This window comes from Pyxicephalus adspersus, chromosome 5, assembly GCF_032062135.1.
Source record: "Pyxicephalus adspersus chromosome 5, UCB_Pads_2.0, whole genome shotgun sequence".
NCBI lineage: Eukaryota > Metazoa > Chordata > Amphibia > Anura > Pyxicephalidae > Pyxicephalus > Pyxicephalus adspersus.
In genome coordinates this window covers 122,797,095-122,815,224 of record NC_092862.1, presented here as the reverse complement: position 1 = coordinate 122,815,224, position 18,130 = coordinate 122,797,095, and the positions used below count along the sequence as shown (strand labels likewise).

Sequence of the window (18,130 nt, the reverse complement as noted above, 5' to 3'; positions counted from 1 at the left end):
ATCAGGTTAGGGCCGATATCGAGAATCTGATGAGTGTACAGCGCCGGTCATCCATCGTCCGAACGACCGCCCTGTCAGATCCACCACGACGACGAATGATCTTAATAGAAATGAAGGGGAAGAGCGCACAGCAGGGTGCCACTCTGCCGTTCTCCTCCTCCCCTCTCCATAGAGTAGAACGGTGCTGTATGTACAGAACTCATTCATGCATCGTGCAGTCCTTAGTCGCTGGAAAGGATCATGAAAGATCCTTTCAAACGACAATTATTGCACGTGTGTATGTAGCTTAATTCTCATGAAACAGCACAGACAGTATGCCAAAGCAATGCTACATGCACAGTTACAGGCAGACTAAATTAGACAACCTTCTGGGAAAGGTGCTCATAAAAAAATGGTATAAGCCATATATATATAAGCTCTTCGGGGCAGGGTTCTCTCCTCCTGTATCACTGTCTGTATTAGTCTGTCATTTGCAATCCCTATTTAATGTACAGAGCTGCGTAATATGTTGGCGCTATATAAATCCTGTTTAATAATAATAATAATAATATACTGTATATTTAATATTTGCTGTTCATCTGGCTGTAAATGGTCTACTATTAATGATACACGCACAGGTACATTTTTCATTTATGCAAAGGTTTTTAGAGGGATATCATCTAGGTATCAGGCAAGCATAGCTTAAGGTTTATTAATTACTCTCTAATTAAAACATAACACATTAAATTTGCTTGGATATTTTATTTAAAGGCTTTCACCTCATTGTACTTAATATATATTTTTATAGCAGAATTCATACAATCCAACTGTACCAATTATACTAGGGACAGCTTGGTCACTGGAAAAAGAAACCGATCCAAATGTCATGTTACATGATGTTGTAGAGAGTTGAAAATTCAGTTATCATTGTTAGAGGCTGACACAGTCTTTTGTATTTAACTCGAATATTCTCATTTTTCACCGTAAAAGTCAAGTCCTTCGGCTGAATAAATCTTTAAAAAATCTTGCTATCCTCGATCTACAAACTGCAAGGTGATAAAAAGTGGGAATTGTGAGTATTGATTCCTTATTTCTAACCATTAAAAGATGTGTGGTGAATGTGGGTAAAAAGAGAACATTTCAGAATACCCCTATCTTCACAGTTTGTGATGAACACAGGAGAGACAACTCTAGGTGAATCTTAATGTCTATGCAATTTTGTTTTTTTCGTGTCTGACTGGGCCTATCAATAGATCAAAAATAAATGTTAACGATCTCTCTGCTTGTTTCCTATTTTAGAGTTTTTTGCACTAAATATTTTACAAGGATACCTAGACCGTGGACTAAATTTATAAACAGGCAATCTAACATTTCGAGAAACATTCCCTGGTGGGAACTAATTAATGCTTTGAAAACACTGCTTTGGAGGATTCCCACAAGGGAATGTTTAGGGGAATGTCTGATACCCTGTTTTATAAATAAAGTCCTGTGTATTTATGTGGCCAAACATTATTACAACAGTTTTTGTTTATTCAACCTGTTGATCCTGCTAGTAGATCCTTTCTTCATTTTCATAGGTTCCAGTTTTCCACCTAATTTAGTCTAGTTGTTCAGTAAAAGAGGCAGTAAGACAAACTACAAAACACTTCAGAGGGTGGATAGGATATTTACTGATTCTCCATACAAGAAAAAACAAACTGTGGCTATAACTGCTTAAAAAGTGTTACCTGGAATTAGGAAATGATGCATGTACCATATAGTTAAAGCCCATCTCTGGCCAAAAACTATCCCCTGTCCATCACATCTTTATTTTTGTATCTGTATTTTTTTAAGCTTGTAAAGTAAGACAGACCTAAACGTAACAATGTAGTCCTGGGTTCTGATCTCTGTATCTGCCTGTTGATGTCACTGTTCCTGACTCCGTGTTTATATTCTCAAATGGCCCCACCACTGGACAGCTAGAAAGTGTTCATGTCACAAGTAGTGACATGGGCACCCAAAGACACATTCCACTGTAAGTAAACTTAGGTAAAAAGAAGAGTGAGGACTGGAGCTGACTTGGGGTGAGTGATAATGGGTTTTAATCTTTTTCAGTTTATGTCAGTGGCCACTTGATTGGCATAACCCAGAAATCAGCTTTAGAGGTAATTCAAAAATTGAAATAAAAAAAAAATTATTTCTACTGGAAGAATGACCAGGTAAAAAGACTATGTTGTAGGACAATGTTTTGTTGGCTGCTCTTACAATGAGATAGCTACTCCATCTTGCTTGTGCCTTTTACTACCTGTTGTGTCAGATGCCACATGCAGGTATTAATAGAGTGAGTCCTCAATTATTTACTGTCTGTAGACAGAGAAAAATAGCACAATCTACTGTAGAAAAATCAAAACAAAGGGCTGATTATTCGGAAACACACACAATAGGCACTATCCAGCCTCTGGCTCAGTCACAGTACGTGGGCCTAAAGAAAAGACTGAACATTAGTTAAAATTACAGAGTAAAAATATTGTTTTTTGGAGTGACAAGATGACAAAGTTTGAGAAATAACTTTTTTATTTAGTTTTATAATGTGAGGGCAATTTGCACAAGACAAGTTCAATTAAAGGAGCAGCTACAAATAAACATCATCAGTTGGCATCTGGAATTTGTAGAACAGAAAGTATATTATTTGTCTGATGTGGAGTTTCCACAAAAGTGTCTTTTAATTTTCCAATATGTTCAAGTTTGTAGAAACATGTCCAGTACACTTTTACTTTAAGTTTTCATGAGTCCATCAGCCAATTAAACATCTCTAGCTGTCATTGCAGAGGCTGATATTATGTACAGATAGCTTTATCAACCACATAATATTTAGCTATTCTTCTCCCTAAATAAGACACTGTAGGGGTGTTTTGCCACTCATTATATGTGTAATTGTTGTAGAGGAGATGTTAGGAACAGTGTTTCAGACAGAAGGACAGCAGCCAAGTAGTATAGACTATTATTAATAAATCTAGTTCAAACCCTCTTTACATTGGGCAAAAGCAATGTAAAGAGGAACATACAGAAGGAGAAATTATGTTTTTTCTGCGCTCTACTCTTGTATGGCACAGAGCAGATATACTTTTATTGTGTTATAAAACTGCTTTGTCCTTTTTTAAATTATTTTCAATACCTATACTCCTATTTGCAGTCATATTTTACTTTAGTTTTACTAGGCAGAGAATCTTTGGTTTTGAGGGTGCAGTATTTTCAGTATTTATTTCCTTTTTATTTTGTTATTGTATTTTCTTATTTAAAAAGAGCTTTGCATCAAGCATATTAACATCAGTTTCCTATTATACTATTTCTCCTTTCTGTGGTAATAAATATTCCTGGAATAACTTAGTCTACCTCCCATTCTAAATACCTCATGATGGATAATGCAGATCAGAACACAACCTTCTTTGCCCAACCAATGGCCCCACAGCATCCCAAGTTGTCTCAATTTGAACACAATGCTAATCACCAGTGGCAAGAAAAGTAGGTAGAAGGAGGTTATTCTGTAGATGGTGATCCCCAAGAACAACCTAATGATGATATTCTAACCCAGATAGGAGGATATTTTGTGCAGAGGATGAGACTGTGACAACTTAAGCAGCGGATCCCAAGGCCAGAACAAGCAGTAAAGGGGCAACAAACATCCAGACAATGGTGGAGTACAGCAACTTGTGGGGGAAGAACAACGTCATAAGTGAAGACTTAAACCAGTATTTCCAGATTTAACAGTTATTGATTTTGGGCTTAAAGGCAGAAGATATCCCACCAGTAATGCCACTACCAGGTCATGAGGAAAGCACTCTTTAGTTTAGCAGTGTTTAATTTTCAGAGACAAAGCAGTTTTAAAGTAGGCTAAATGTTAAAAAGCCACCAGGCAACCAAGACAGAGATAAATATCTACAAGTGCTCGCTGTAGACTACAGTGGGCACAACTATCCAGACCAAAGGCCATACCACCATGACATATATTACAGTAGAATGGCAACCAGTAAATATGTCTTATGTTGATTACATTCAGAACTGCAGTATAATAATGCAACATTTCCATGTTAAGGTATAAATACAGCACAGAGAATCTGGCATTTAAATGTCTGGTTTAAACTTTAAGAGAAGGATTGGGGGGTTTTCAAGTATTGAATTGAGGTTGTTTTATTTTACACAAGCTGGATTTATATAACGGCAATCTTTTACAAAGAAGGAAAAAAATCTCTGTTGCAATGGCCTTAATTTGGATTAAAACATTATGAAAGTGTGCTAATAGGCTGGCTTGAGGCAGCTTGTTTTATATTGATGTTGATAAAAAATGTGAAGCCATTAATCATATGAATGAAAATCCCAGTTGTTGCTTACTCCTGTCCTATTAGTTAATGTGGATGCATGTAATGCTTAAGGGAAAAACTCAACCATGGACACCAAATTGTAAATAAATCTTAGCATGAGATAAAATACAAAAATTTTGAGTTGTACTAGGAAGAAGAACAATAAGTAATCTGTTCAGGGTCATTTCCAGTTGACCAAAGAATTAGATGCATGAGTGGATATAAGCAATAGTATTAGTCAATTTTCAGGTGAGATGGTATTGATAATTTGTTTAGATGTTTCAAGTAAGCCACTGATTCTGCTGATTAAACAAATGGCATATAGTAGCCTGCAGACCTGGGTGCCAGGATTAGAAAAAAAGCACTGCTAACCGTGTGCAGCTTACAGGCTGATAGAACAGATATGGTGTGTGATTGACAGGTAAAGGTAAAGAGAATAAAAGGAAGATAAGATGTTTCTAGCTCTCAGAATTGTTCAGGTAATATTTTACAATGCTGCAAAAATTGTGTCCACTATTGTACAAGTTTTAACACTATAATAATAAACCTATACATGAGAGGAATAAAGTATTATTCACTGGCAGCTGTTTATATAGCAGAGAATGCGGGTAACATCTTTCAAGAGAAAAGCTAAAATTACAATTTTAAAATAGTAGAAAGGCTGATGAATATTCATACCCATTCCGCTTACCCATACTGCCTTATGCAGCAGTAGACCTGTTTTGGGCTCAAAATTGCTAAAAATTGTGAAATCTAGATATAGGTGATTGCATGAAACATCAGTGAACTGCATAAAGCCTCTACTTTATGGTAGGCAGAAGACTTCTTTGGCATGACACCCAATGCAATAGTATTTACAATGTAAATTATATTTTATATATGATTTATTTATAAATTAAATATCAATTACATTATATACACAGCGTGGTAAATGTGATTATCATGGCAGACATACCAAGGTTCATTTACTAAAGGAAAATAGGTTGGACATTTGAACCATCCAATCATATGCAAGCCGTGCATGTAATTGGGTATTCCTTGCAAAGTACATTTTCACCACATTCACTAAGCTAAGTGAAATATCCATTGCAATCTGATGAATGCAATTTTTTAATATAAATATATCTAATAATAAATAGATAAAAGATATATAAAATAATATAAAATATTATGGAAGAAAGGGTTGAGCTTGTACAAAAGGTCACACATTTATGTTATGTCTACATACATCTGCTGCAAACCATGATAAGTTGTAGTATAAAGTGCGTTTAGCGGCCTCCCTGCATTATCGACATTGGAGGTTATTATTATCTCTACTTGCTCTCAGCTGATTTAAGTATTGTGCTGTTTCATTGTATGAATAATTTCTCCCTTCTGATTCTTTCCACTTCTTGAAGGAAAAATGCTTCTAGATAAGTATATTCTATTTCATGCATATGATTGAACCATATCACTTTAGTTCATGAGTACATTACATAGTACTCAGAAATCACTGGATTGTAGTTAGTTATCATCCGTGTCTTTTGTCATTTTGTTCCCTCAACCCTCTTGTGAGCTTGTAAAGTATATGCACATTTGTCCATCTGCAATGGTCAAGTAAACTGTAGGAATGCCAATTTTTCTGATATCAAAATTAAAGCACCTCTAAGCATATATTACACTATTCATGTATGTGTTCAGTAACAATAGGCCAAGAAGGTACAATAGAAGGTATTTGAAATAATGATGGCATATCTAGGAACAATATTTTGATATGTGCTTCCTGTGCAGTCATTTTATAGATAAAGACTAGAATCACTTTGCTGAACCTTTGGCCTAACGTGACAGCTAACATAAGGATTTGGAATGCACAGAAAATGTGCACAATGGGGTCAGTTTTTTTTTTATACTTTATACTATACTTATATATTTTTAGGAGGTTTTAGAAGTTAAACCACCAGACAAAATCTCTAACTAACAGGCTCTGTTAGTGAAAGTACGTGCCTTCTGTTGCCATTATGAGGGGTTTGTACTTAATTATAATTAATAATAATTATGTAGATTGGAACACAAGGAGCTTTAACATCAAACTCTGCGCCTTAACACAAAATTCCTAGGTGATTCACAATAAAGTTAAGGATTATATCTTGTTTTAAAATTCCAAATTTGTAACAAATCATAATCTAACTTGTAGGGAAAATGAATGCTTTTTGTAAAAAAAACTTATATATTAAACTTTTCCTTCCAGAGAAACCCACTACATTGGCACAGTTTGTTATAAACTTTGGCTGTAGTTCAGCACATAAATATTAAGCATTACTGTTTTTTTCTCCAATGCATCTTATTCAAAGATTGGTTTATTATGGACTGTGATGGATTGGAGAAAAAGTGGGAGATTATGAATCCTATACAGAAAAGCAGAAGCTGGGCCTCCAAGACCTAATTTTGGGTCCTAACTTAAATTTCACATTGAAGCCAGAAACAGTATACCTAAACTACACAGTTCTGCAGTAAGTGTTTGATTGGATAAAACACTTATTCATTCCTCTCAACTTTTTGGGATGCGAAAAAGCACCTAATAACACAAAGCATGTAGGCAAAGACACTCATCTGCCACACCATGATTTAAAGAATAATTGGAATGGGTAAACCCACTAGTGTTTTTTTTCACCTCTACTTTCCTTTATACTGGCTTTTCAAAATAACAAATTCATTAAAGTAGAGAATGGGTAAAATGTTTACATTTATGGCAGTTAGGTATGGTGAAGATAGGGGAACAGAGAGATTTGGGTTTGGAGGGAGTTGTGCTTATGTGCTAGGAATGGATTGATGAATAACATAATCAATGGATACAGACAGTATCACTGTCTGTATTAGTCTGTCATTTGCAATCCCTATTTAATGTACAGCGCTGCGTAATATGTTGGCGCTATATAAAAAATAATGAATAATAATAATGCAACAGCTCTAGTTATGTTTCTTTCTTTTGTGACGTTGTGCAGAGGATGAAAAGGACATGTGTTTTGTTCATTGTTGCATAAAATCAGGAGCAAAGAGGCTAAATGACATGCACAGATTTGCACTGCTTAGTCTGGTTCTTAATGAACACCAGTGTTTACAATTGAGCCTGGATCATGATGAACTCCAATATAATCTTGCTAAGTTTGCTTACTTGTTATAATGAATGATTTGCATGAGTTAGCTGCGTTTCTTTCTTTAAAACTCTAGAAAAGAGATCCTGCAGTGGTGCATCTCATTGAACAGTATTTCAGATACTCCCCAAAACTTTTTTAAAGATGTGTGAAAAGGTTCTAATCCTCCTGGGTTGTTTTCAATATTCACAAATCTGCATAAATTATTCATAAGGAATCTAATAACATTTCAGGAAGTTTCTCTGCAGACTGCACTACAAATGAATGGTAAGTGGGATTTATCATTAGCTTCTCTTATGCTAGGGTATATAAGGTGAGTATTGGGAACAGATTAGCAAGCACAGGTATACTTTTCCTTTTCTGTACTCCCTCTCTTTTACATTGCAATAAATGTAGAGTGGTAGACACTTTTTTTTAGATTAGATGCAACTACTTTCTAAACTTGACAGGTACCCTGTAGAAGCAAATCTGTATAGGTTAGCAACAGTTGATTAGGTTTATTAAGAATAAATTATATGTATTGGTAGTATATTTGTTTTCTTTGTAGTTGACTTTTTATTATTTGTTTCTGCCATCATCACATCAACATCAAATTTGATCAAAATTGCTGCATGCTCTTCAGTCCTCTACGTTAGTGTTTCTCCAGAAGTTGCTAGGGGTTTCTTGAGTAATGATCAACCTTTGCCTCTCAGGTCAGTTTAACTGACACCTATTTTTGGCTATCAGTAAAGGTCACTTTTTTTTACCACAGGCCAGCAATATGAGACATTATTCCCACTGACCACCACACTATTGTACTGTGACCTGTTTATAAAGTAATTATAGTAGGGGCTCCCTAAGACCTGAAAGTTTTTTCAAGGGTTCTCCCATATTTGAAAGATTGAGATGTGCTGGTCTATAGTCTATGGATATTTAGAAAGTAATATATAGATTTTATATATATATGTTATATTTTAATATATAGGTTTTATATATGCTTATGTCTTTGAACATTTAAAATGTATCTATGGACCTAAAAAAGAACTCATCAGTAAGTACAATGGCTAATGAATTCTTGCAGCCTTTTAATTATTTAGGACATGATGAAATTTCATACTGTGTACACACTGAAGTGAAGAGCTACAGCTGTATGGGTTGACCAAACTCAACATCTAGTCAAGATGTTTTCCTTTTCATGCTCCTAATAGATTTAAAGCACAAAATCTTAAATCAAAGCACAAAATCTTAGATTTAAAGCACAAGAATTTTTAAAATTCATTTTAGACAACATGTGGAAAGGTTTGAAACCCTTTCATATTTTTGTTTTTGAGGCTATTGGGAATTGTTTTCTTCCACTTCCTGTGTGGTTATTAATGCAAATTCTATTTAATGTGGTTATTTAATGCAAATTAAAGATTTGAGTACATTTCCTCCAATGTGGTGGACAAAATTATAAAATACGTTTGATCATCAGAATAAGAAGTGAAAGATCTTGCCTGCAGGTACACAGTAAAACAGGTGCTCACCATTGTCTACCTAACCAAAATATTGTTTTGGCTGGAGGTGGGTTTAAGGTTCTTAATTGAGATAACTGCCTTCTAATGCCCTATATTAGGGCATTACTATGAGTTTAGACTTGTTACAAAATTCCTTTTTAGAAGCACAGTAAGAAGGTAAAGCTTTAATATTATGCAGCAAAAGGTGCTTGAAGAAGTCAGCGTAGTATATAATTGCATGTTTTATAAACAATAGTATATCTCTTTAACAGTAAACTCCATCTGACTTAAAAGGCATTGTCTATGGGTGCGCAATGACCTTTTCAAGCAATACACCTAAGGTAATGCTTTCTAAAAGAGCATCGGTGATGACCCTACTGTGAGGCATTTTCTTTTTCCTTTTCATTATAGAGTTCTGGCTGCATCTATTCTCTTCGTAACATTTCCAGCATCTACAAGGGGTGCACAATACTTCTCGATTCAAGAAGAGGGTTAATCAGCATTGTTTTTTCTGTCAGCTGCAACAGTATAACTACTGAATAACTCAGTTTTCTTTCTTTAAAATTCTGAAAGGTTATTGTTGTTAAAGGTAAATCTGTTCTTTCCCTTCCTGAACACACTTAAGAAATCTAAAATGTTGTTATGGAACTGTTCGACCTTTAAAAATGTTAGAAAAGGAAATCTTCAGGAACAACTGATGATAGAAAGTAAAAGATATATTGAGACAGTTTGGAAACTCTTCATTATATGGTGTGCAAAGGAATTGATTAACAGGCAGCTTTCTCTTGTGAGATGTCAGGAACTGCTGTGGGCTGCTACTCTTTCTAACTAATGTTTTATATTTTTAAAGTGTCATATAAAAACATTTAATACCCTTTTTTGTCTATGAGATATATTTCATACAGCATCATAAATTGTCCAAAGATGGAAGTGAGTAGAAGTTGTTTTCCTTCAGATTATATCTTTTAAATGGAATTTCAGGTAGCCATGTGTGAACAAAGCAGGGAAAGGAGAGGGCATGAGTTTCTTCTCTGACTGATTTTTTGTTTAGTAATTTAAGTTTTAGGTATTAAACACTAAAAACTTTTAGGAAAGTAATTAATTAATTATTTTTTAAATGGGGAGACTGTGAAGATTAAGAGGAGATGTCAGTGGCAGTGACAGAATGACAAGTGACATCACTATGATGAAAGCATTAAATAGGGTGCTTCGGCAGGTTAGTCTGCCATAACAAACAAAATGCAACAAGCCCATTGGACTTATAGACAGTTACAATTGGCATCATAATTTTTCTCTTTTTTACTCTTTCACTAATATGTTGTGAGATTGGGTATCCATGCCCCTATATCACCTATGTTACATTGGAAGGGGTAATGAAGCTAATGAAAGACAACACATTTTTATACTGGCCACTCTTCTGGATATGATATAATCTACCTTAAGTAATTCATTATTTTTTTTACTCCAGAGTTCTCTTCTTTCCTTAGTTTGACCTAGATCTGCCAATCACAATATCAAACAACACAGACATGCAAATTCTGCACCATGTACAAAAGAACATCAGTAGGCATCTAAAAGGCCATAGAAAAGGGAGGAGAATGTACAGGGCACCACCACTTCACCCGATGAGTGGAAAGCCCCTCTAGAGATGGATATAGAATGGCCAGAAAGAATTAGCGCAGTCCAGCTCCTCCATTCAATAGCTGATCCATTTCATAATTCTGCTGATATAGTATATGGGGATCCATCACATAGAGTACATCCCAGGGAACCATTGCATAGAGAACGAGAGTTCTGTATGCATTCTTTTGTTTTCATCTTTTACATTTTTGTTGAGAAACAGGTTGAGTATAAATGGAGTAAAGGCATCAACTTAATATACATGTAGCCCATAGTCCATTTTATGATATTTTTTCCCTATTTGATTAGTAGTATATCATTTCTATATCCACACAATACATGTCTCTATAATATTTACAGTAATGTCTTTTTGTAAACCTTAAATATTCCACATTTAGATGAGAAAGCTGAACATGCAATTTCCTTTGGTTTAGAACAAAAGGGTTTTCAATGAAGCAAGGGGTTAAGCCATTATCCATTTCATTGCTGTTGCCTCATTAGCATTGGCCATGCTCCCTTGGATTAGCTATAATTAAACTGTGAAATCAGGCCGATTGCCTTGTTGAGACAGCATAGAGGCCTGTCACAAGAAATCACAAAGGATAAATCAACAGCCCTGTGCATCTCTTCTCACCCTTGGCATGGGTAAGAGGGAGAACGTCAGAATAATAGGGGTATTGAATATAGCCTGCCTTGTGGACACTTGGCAGACAAGATGGGGAGGCGTTGTCATGACAATGACTGGAGGACGAGTAAACGAACTCCCATTAACTGTGGATAATAAAGATGATAATGAAAAATTATGGCAACACTCCTGCATATTTCTTTATCCTTGATGGGACCTTAAGCTTAATAGCAGAACACAATGGTGACAGTAATTGCACATTGATAAATAAAGACATAAAAACATTAGTCTATAAGATCTACAGTTCATTGGACAAGACTAGCATCGTCTTCCAATAAACAGCCGCTTTGTTCTTTGAACTCTCGCTAGGTGGTTTTGGACTGATGAAGACTGGAAAAAAAGGATCCTAATCGCTGCTTATTGCTGATTACAATAAAGAACACAATTAAAGTAAATACAGCTACATGGGTACATTGTCTTTGACAGTCTAAGCTATTCAAGCAAGATCAAGGGATTGGGGCACCAACAAAAAATACACCAAGAATGGGTTGTTGGCATTCCGCTTCCTGGTGTCATAAATCAGCGGGATTACTTCTTGATGGCTTGTTGCTCAGATACTTTTTTAAGACCTTGTTTGTTTGAGGCCTAAACGATTCTTTTATTTACACCAGTGAAATAACCCCCCAGACACGAGTTGCCTACTCTGCGTGTGAAGGACGGTCAATAAACAGAATGCTCATTTGTAGACCAAAGTCTTAACTACTCATTTGTTAATCTTTAGATCAGACATTCCTTTTGGTATTTTACAGCATACATTTTGTGGCATGAGATCCTACTCATACATGTGACTTCTCCATTCAAAATAAGTACGTTGGTTGATTTTCAGGGACAGTTCTTTATATGTAGAAGTTTTAAAAATGAGAAATACCTCATTTTGCACATATTACAGTCAAGGTTTTCTTACTGTTTCATATTCTAGTTTAGAAAAGGCACAAAATTGGGAGGACTGTAGCTAACATTAATTAAGCCAACATGGAGAGCTTTGTGGAGTTGAAAAAGTTTCTTTTAGATATGACTATGATTTTTGGCGGTACTTTTTTGCCTGTTGCCAACTCTGAGCTATCTTGTAAGAGGCCTTTATTCTGAGACCTGATCTTTTTACCATTAATACATTTAAAGAATTGGGGGGGGGGGGTTATCTTACCCACAACCTGATGGTCATTTTGAAAAAGTTTGGTCATAGATATGCTTTAGATGTACTTAAAGAATTAAAGTAAACTTCTACACAATAAGTAAAAAAATGTATAGTACATAGTATGTAAAGCCCAAAACACCAGAAAGATTACTCCCCATCCATCAATTCAGATGCCGGGAAGCCTATCACTAAATTCTAACATAGTCATATGGGTGTAACAATGGAAGCTACTTAAATGAGGTTTTTGTAATATAATAAACTACTTAAAATAATATTTTTATGAACCTTGTTGGTGTGAATCATAGAGCAAAAAAAGTGATAAAAACTCTTAGTTTGTGTAAATAAACATCTCATTAAAGGTGTGGGATTCAAGACTGCATCTCTGAAAATTTTCTACTAAAAATGCAGAAAAACAATTATTTGTTGTGAGCCTTCGTTTTCATAATTGCCTCTGTCCTTGAATAGATATTAGTCCATATTACAAAGCATATAAATTACCACTGTGTCCACACTGGTATAATTGGACTAATCTTACAATAGGTTCCTGTGCGGCTTTGTTCTTTGTGGATAGTGAGCAATTAATGCAGGAAACATTTGGTACTTAGATTAATAGAGTACCGATACATCAACACCTTAGTACATATTTTTAGTTTTTACCTATTTTTGTGAACATCACACATTCTTGTTTTATTGGATTAAACACTAAGAACATTGCACACAGTACATTAAAAAAAAGTAAAAGTTTTTACTTTTTATCCTGTATCCTTTTTCTCAGGGGAAAATTGGGAAGTCTAGGAGTTGGGTAAACACAACTAACTGGCCATGTTATGGTAGGTACAGATTTCTGTAAAATGTGTACCATGTAATGTTTGCCATGGTCTTATTGGTTGGGAGCCAAGGACATGGTAAAAGGACATGGTTTATTGTGACACAGATTTTGACTTCTTGCTTTATCAGTATTCTTTGTGGCTCCTGGCATTTGGTCACACGACCTTTCCGAGCCTCTATAGAAGGCAATGCTAAAAGACTTATGTCTGATGCTATTATCACAGGTTTGAACCGGTGAAGGGAACAAATAGTTTAAAACTGCCCAGCATGTGTCACTGATGGTGGATCCACACTCAAAGTCTAAACAGTGAAGTATTACCCAGGCACAGAAGCAGAACATGGAGGAAAAATGCATCTCTATCCGTTAGCTAATTCTTCCCATACCATGAGGTTCAGTTGACATTTGCTACATGACTACCTAACCATAGTACTTAGATCAAATGATCAACTGGAAAAATCCGGACAGTCCATGCAGTAATATATTGGTTTTCTATCAAGTGATATGATAACTGATCTGTTGGGCTGGATCAGCCACTATCTTTAATAAACTCCACAATGCAAGAGTAGTCTCAGTTCTCGCCTTATATTCTACATGTTTTTTAAATAGCAGTCTAATTTTTTTACCAAGTAAATGTTTAATGTCCTTTACCCTTCTATATTTTGATATATGATATTTATATCATGCGTTATGGTTTCTGTGTTTATATATACTTCACAGTCATCCATCTCTAAAGAAAGGACTATATTATTACCATTAATATGTAGTTATGATGTATTGGGAAGTCATTGTGTTTATATTTAGATTAACTTGTTTCATAAATTAGTACTGCAGCACCTTACAGTGCTAATTATTTTCTTATAAATGTACCTTCCCGTAGGATTCTGTGAACAATATCAAGGATTAGAAAGAGCCAGGCTCCACACACCATTTTCAGAAACCAGTTAATAGTACATTTATTGTTTTCTGTTCATCAGGGATGAGATGGCTGTGCACTGATTCTTAATGCTTTCTAAATGAAACTTCAAGCACACTCACATATATATTTTCCATACATGTTCGAGGCAGAAGCAGAATTAAAACTGGGAAACTCCCTTCACATTTTTTCTTTAACCCCGAGCAGGTTTTGATACTATACTCAGTGGACAAATGTGTGTGGGTTGTAGATAGGAAATTGTGTACATACCGTGGCTCAAAGTGTGCATTGTCAAAACAAGATGTAGACAGGGCCAAAAAACTGGCATAATTGTAAATTAAGGTGACATGCTACAACCAGTATGCTAATGTTACAGACTCCCTTTACCCGTCTAACAGGCTTCATTCCTGCCTCTTCTCCTGTCCTGTCACAACAGTGGAGGAGTCAGGAAGGAGCGAATGGGCCAGCAAGGCAACAAGGACATAAAGCAGTGCATGATCAGAAGGTGACTGGTAACCCCACACAGCACACACAGATTACCATTAGGTAATTTTTGGAAATCAACATAGCAAGGACAAATGCCTCCCCGTCCTCCAGCCAAGACTTCCGCTGAACAAAGCTGCAAGGTGGAGGCAACTTGTGTTGGAATGGGGTGTTCAGCAAACCCATTCGGATGTGTTGGTCAGGTGTCTTTTGGCCATATAGCGTATGTATTTCAGTCTACTAAGTAATAATTTACACTATCATTAAAAGATTGTTTCAAACAAAGGTGATATTTTATTCAGGCCTAGTCCTGATTCTGTACCAGCCCTAGATCTGATATTTCAAGCCCCTTCTGATATATTAAATATGTACATACCCCTCAACCCCCATAAAATGAGTACAGTGGAACCTCAATCTTTGGAACATTTGTTTTCCATTAGCAACCTAAACAATAAATACCATGTTTTTGTGGTATGACCCTTAAAGGCTAATTGCATTTCAAAACAAAGGGTACTTATCCTTTTTGTACTCTTGCCCCTGATGATCTACTGAAATGCTAGTGAACAGTGCACGCTAAAGGGCTAGTTTAGCTCAGATGGAGAGAGGGTTGGTTTAAAAATGCACCTATCCTTTAAAGGGCAACTGCAGTTTTAGGACACTTCCTTTAAATCCTCCATATTAGGAAATATTAGCAGGGTATTTATTATACCAGTTTACCAAATAAAAACTTTATAGCAAAGTATTCATCGTTATTGGCAAGTTAAGAGGCTCTGCTAAATTTTCCCTGGGCATCTATCCATTTATGATCTTTTGCTACAAGGAGTTAGAAAAGGTCATTGGAAATGGCTTGTGTAACAATGGTATTTGTAATTTATTATTACGAACTGGACTTTTCCTTTTAAGTTTAAATCATACCGGTAGTATTTTTGTCTCATACTTTTTGCCTGCTAAGATAAAGCTGTTCTGTGCCTTATCTAAGAAATAGTTTAACCACTGGGTGTCAGTGTTCTTTTTCCTGCCATCAAATAATTCTTATACTTTGCAATGGCTTAATTCTTGTATTTTTTCACACAAAATGATAAATGGATTTTTTTTTTAAATTTTGAATCTATCCAGATTGATTTAGAAATATAGCTGTATTAAAAAAATGTTTCCTTTATCCACTGGTTTACCACGTTATTTAAAAATAGTTTGTTTTTTGATGTGCACCCGAGATGGGAGTTTCCCTTAAAGGCTATTGGAGAAAGGAAGTAGAGATACTGAAATACAATACAACACTATAGATGGTTTATTCTGATATAACAAAGATTCAATGAAATGAACAAGAAGTACATAATCATGAAAATTGTACTATACAAAACTGCTCCATCACATTCTTCAGCTGGTCAGCACAGCAAACTCTGCAACATATATTAATAAATTGTGAGCAGCATTCTATGGAGGCAGCCTCTTCATTCTTAAGCAGAACTTTCATTAAAAATAAAAAAATGTCACTTACCTTTACTTCCACAGAGCCCTAGATCCTTCTAAAGCTGGCTTTAGAAGTGCCGGGAGCTGCCATCTTCTTCCTTCATCTGCCTGTGTCACTGTCACTGTCACTGTGCAGGCATAAGATCGAATGATGTATCCTGCTGTAAATGTAAAAAAGTGTGCAATCTCACTTATCACGCAAGGTAGTAGGGGAGGGCCTTCCCATTTTTAACAAAAAATTATTTAGAAAAAAACATGTTTTTACTTTATATAATAGGGTTTCTACCCATTTTAATGAAGTAAAAATTGTGGTAATAGGTCAATTTTAAAAGTAGAGCAACACACTAGAACCCTAACATTGCGGCTGAAGATTCACAGTTTGTGTCTGTACCAAATCTAAAAAAGCAAGAATACCAATATTAAATGTGTAACAAGCACAGGAAATGTACACAACCACAATGCAGTATACAACAATCTTTTTGCCTTATCTATGCATTGGGACCAATGCAGCCCAAACGTATGTGGTGTTAAAGAACTTTTAGACCAGCCATTCTTGATGTTTTTTACATGTGGAAACCCTTGAAATAGGTTTCAGGTCTTCAGGGAACCCCTGCTATAATTACTTTATCCACAGCTTACAGTACATTAGTGTGCTGGTTAGTAGAAAGAATGTCATCCTCATAGATCACCAAAAAGACCATAGGGGGTCACTTGAACTGACCCCAGAGGCACAAATTGATCGTTGTTCAAGGAACCCCTAGCAATCTTTGGAGGAACCTTGGTTCAAAAACACTTGCTTTAAACGTTCATCAAATCTCATCAAAAAGGTAGTTTAGAATAAAAAAACTGGCCCTCTATGGCGTGCACTGGGTCTCTGTCCAGAGTATCTTAAAATATAACTGAACACGGCATCTGAGCAGATTCTTTGTTTCTATCTATGAAGCTGCTTTCGGAATACCATAGCATTCAGATGAACTCATGGACTTTTTAAAGTAATGCACATAGGGGATTTTGTGTCCATACATTTATTAAACATATTGCTTTGTGAATTCAAGTAGTTTATCAGCAACATGCATCTCTCTTCCTCTAACAGGCTTGCTCTCAGCTATTTTAATCTAAAATGGGTAACAGAAAACATATTAGTGAATTTTCACCAGCAGCTAAGAATTGTCTAAATGGGATAGTAATATGAGATAGTATAGTATAGAGAAACTTCTAACTAAAACCTTAAAAAAGAAAATAAAAACACAGCAGGCACTTTCTACACAACATATATAAACACTGACCATTCCATACAGTCCAAAGATATCTTGTATTCTTTAAAAGTCTTCTTAAATCCTTTTTTCTTCAACCCCACCACCTTCTGTACTTCTTCTAGGTGTTGATGTCCATTGCTGAGAACATGCCACAGTGTGGATTTACACAGCTTTATGTCTTAACAACAATTGTTAATATAAAGCCCAGTTGTTTAGGTACACAGCAGTTGCATTCCAACCCGTGACAACTATCAGCCTGAGAATACTCTCCATTTTGTAACTCCCTACAGTGAATGATAAACTCTCGGTTCATCCATTGATTGAAATTCTGCTAAATTGCATGGCATCACCTCCTAAGTATAGCTTCTTCAGTATTCTTGTTTTGAGGCTTTTTTCCCTTTATTTTTATATGGTGACCCTGCCGGTAACACACTTTTCAAGACTCTCCAAGACTGGAAAAGATAGACTATCATAAGAGAACCATGATGATCCAACTAACCTAGGAGGGATCTGGTACAGGACTGAAAGCTATCTATATTGATATATATATTATGATGATGATTTTTAAGAAATCCATTCCAGGTTTTCTGTATCACCCAGGTCCTCCAATGATAGTCTTCTTCAGTCATGAAGTGCTTTAATAAATCATGCCCATTGTATTGTGTCTATAAAGTAGCAACATTGTCACCCTAGTACAAGATATAGACGTAGGGATGGGTTCTGTAGCCCCCAGAGATAACTGTGATTAATATATAACTGTGTTATAACTGATTAATAGATAAATGTGTTAATAAAGATCCTCAGAAATCACAGGAGG

General features: G+C 35.6%; 1 protein-coding gene across 1 annotated transcript in view; it reads left to right on the top strand.

Annotated features, from left to right (window-relative positions):
* PTPRN2 (protein tyrosine phosphatase receptor type N2) overlaps positions 1 to 18,130 on the top strand; it is a gene marked incomplete in the record, with an annotated part of 519,721 nt that overhangs the window by 342,957 nt on the left and 158,634 nt on the right.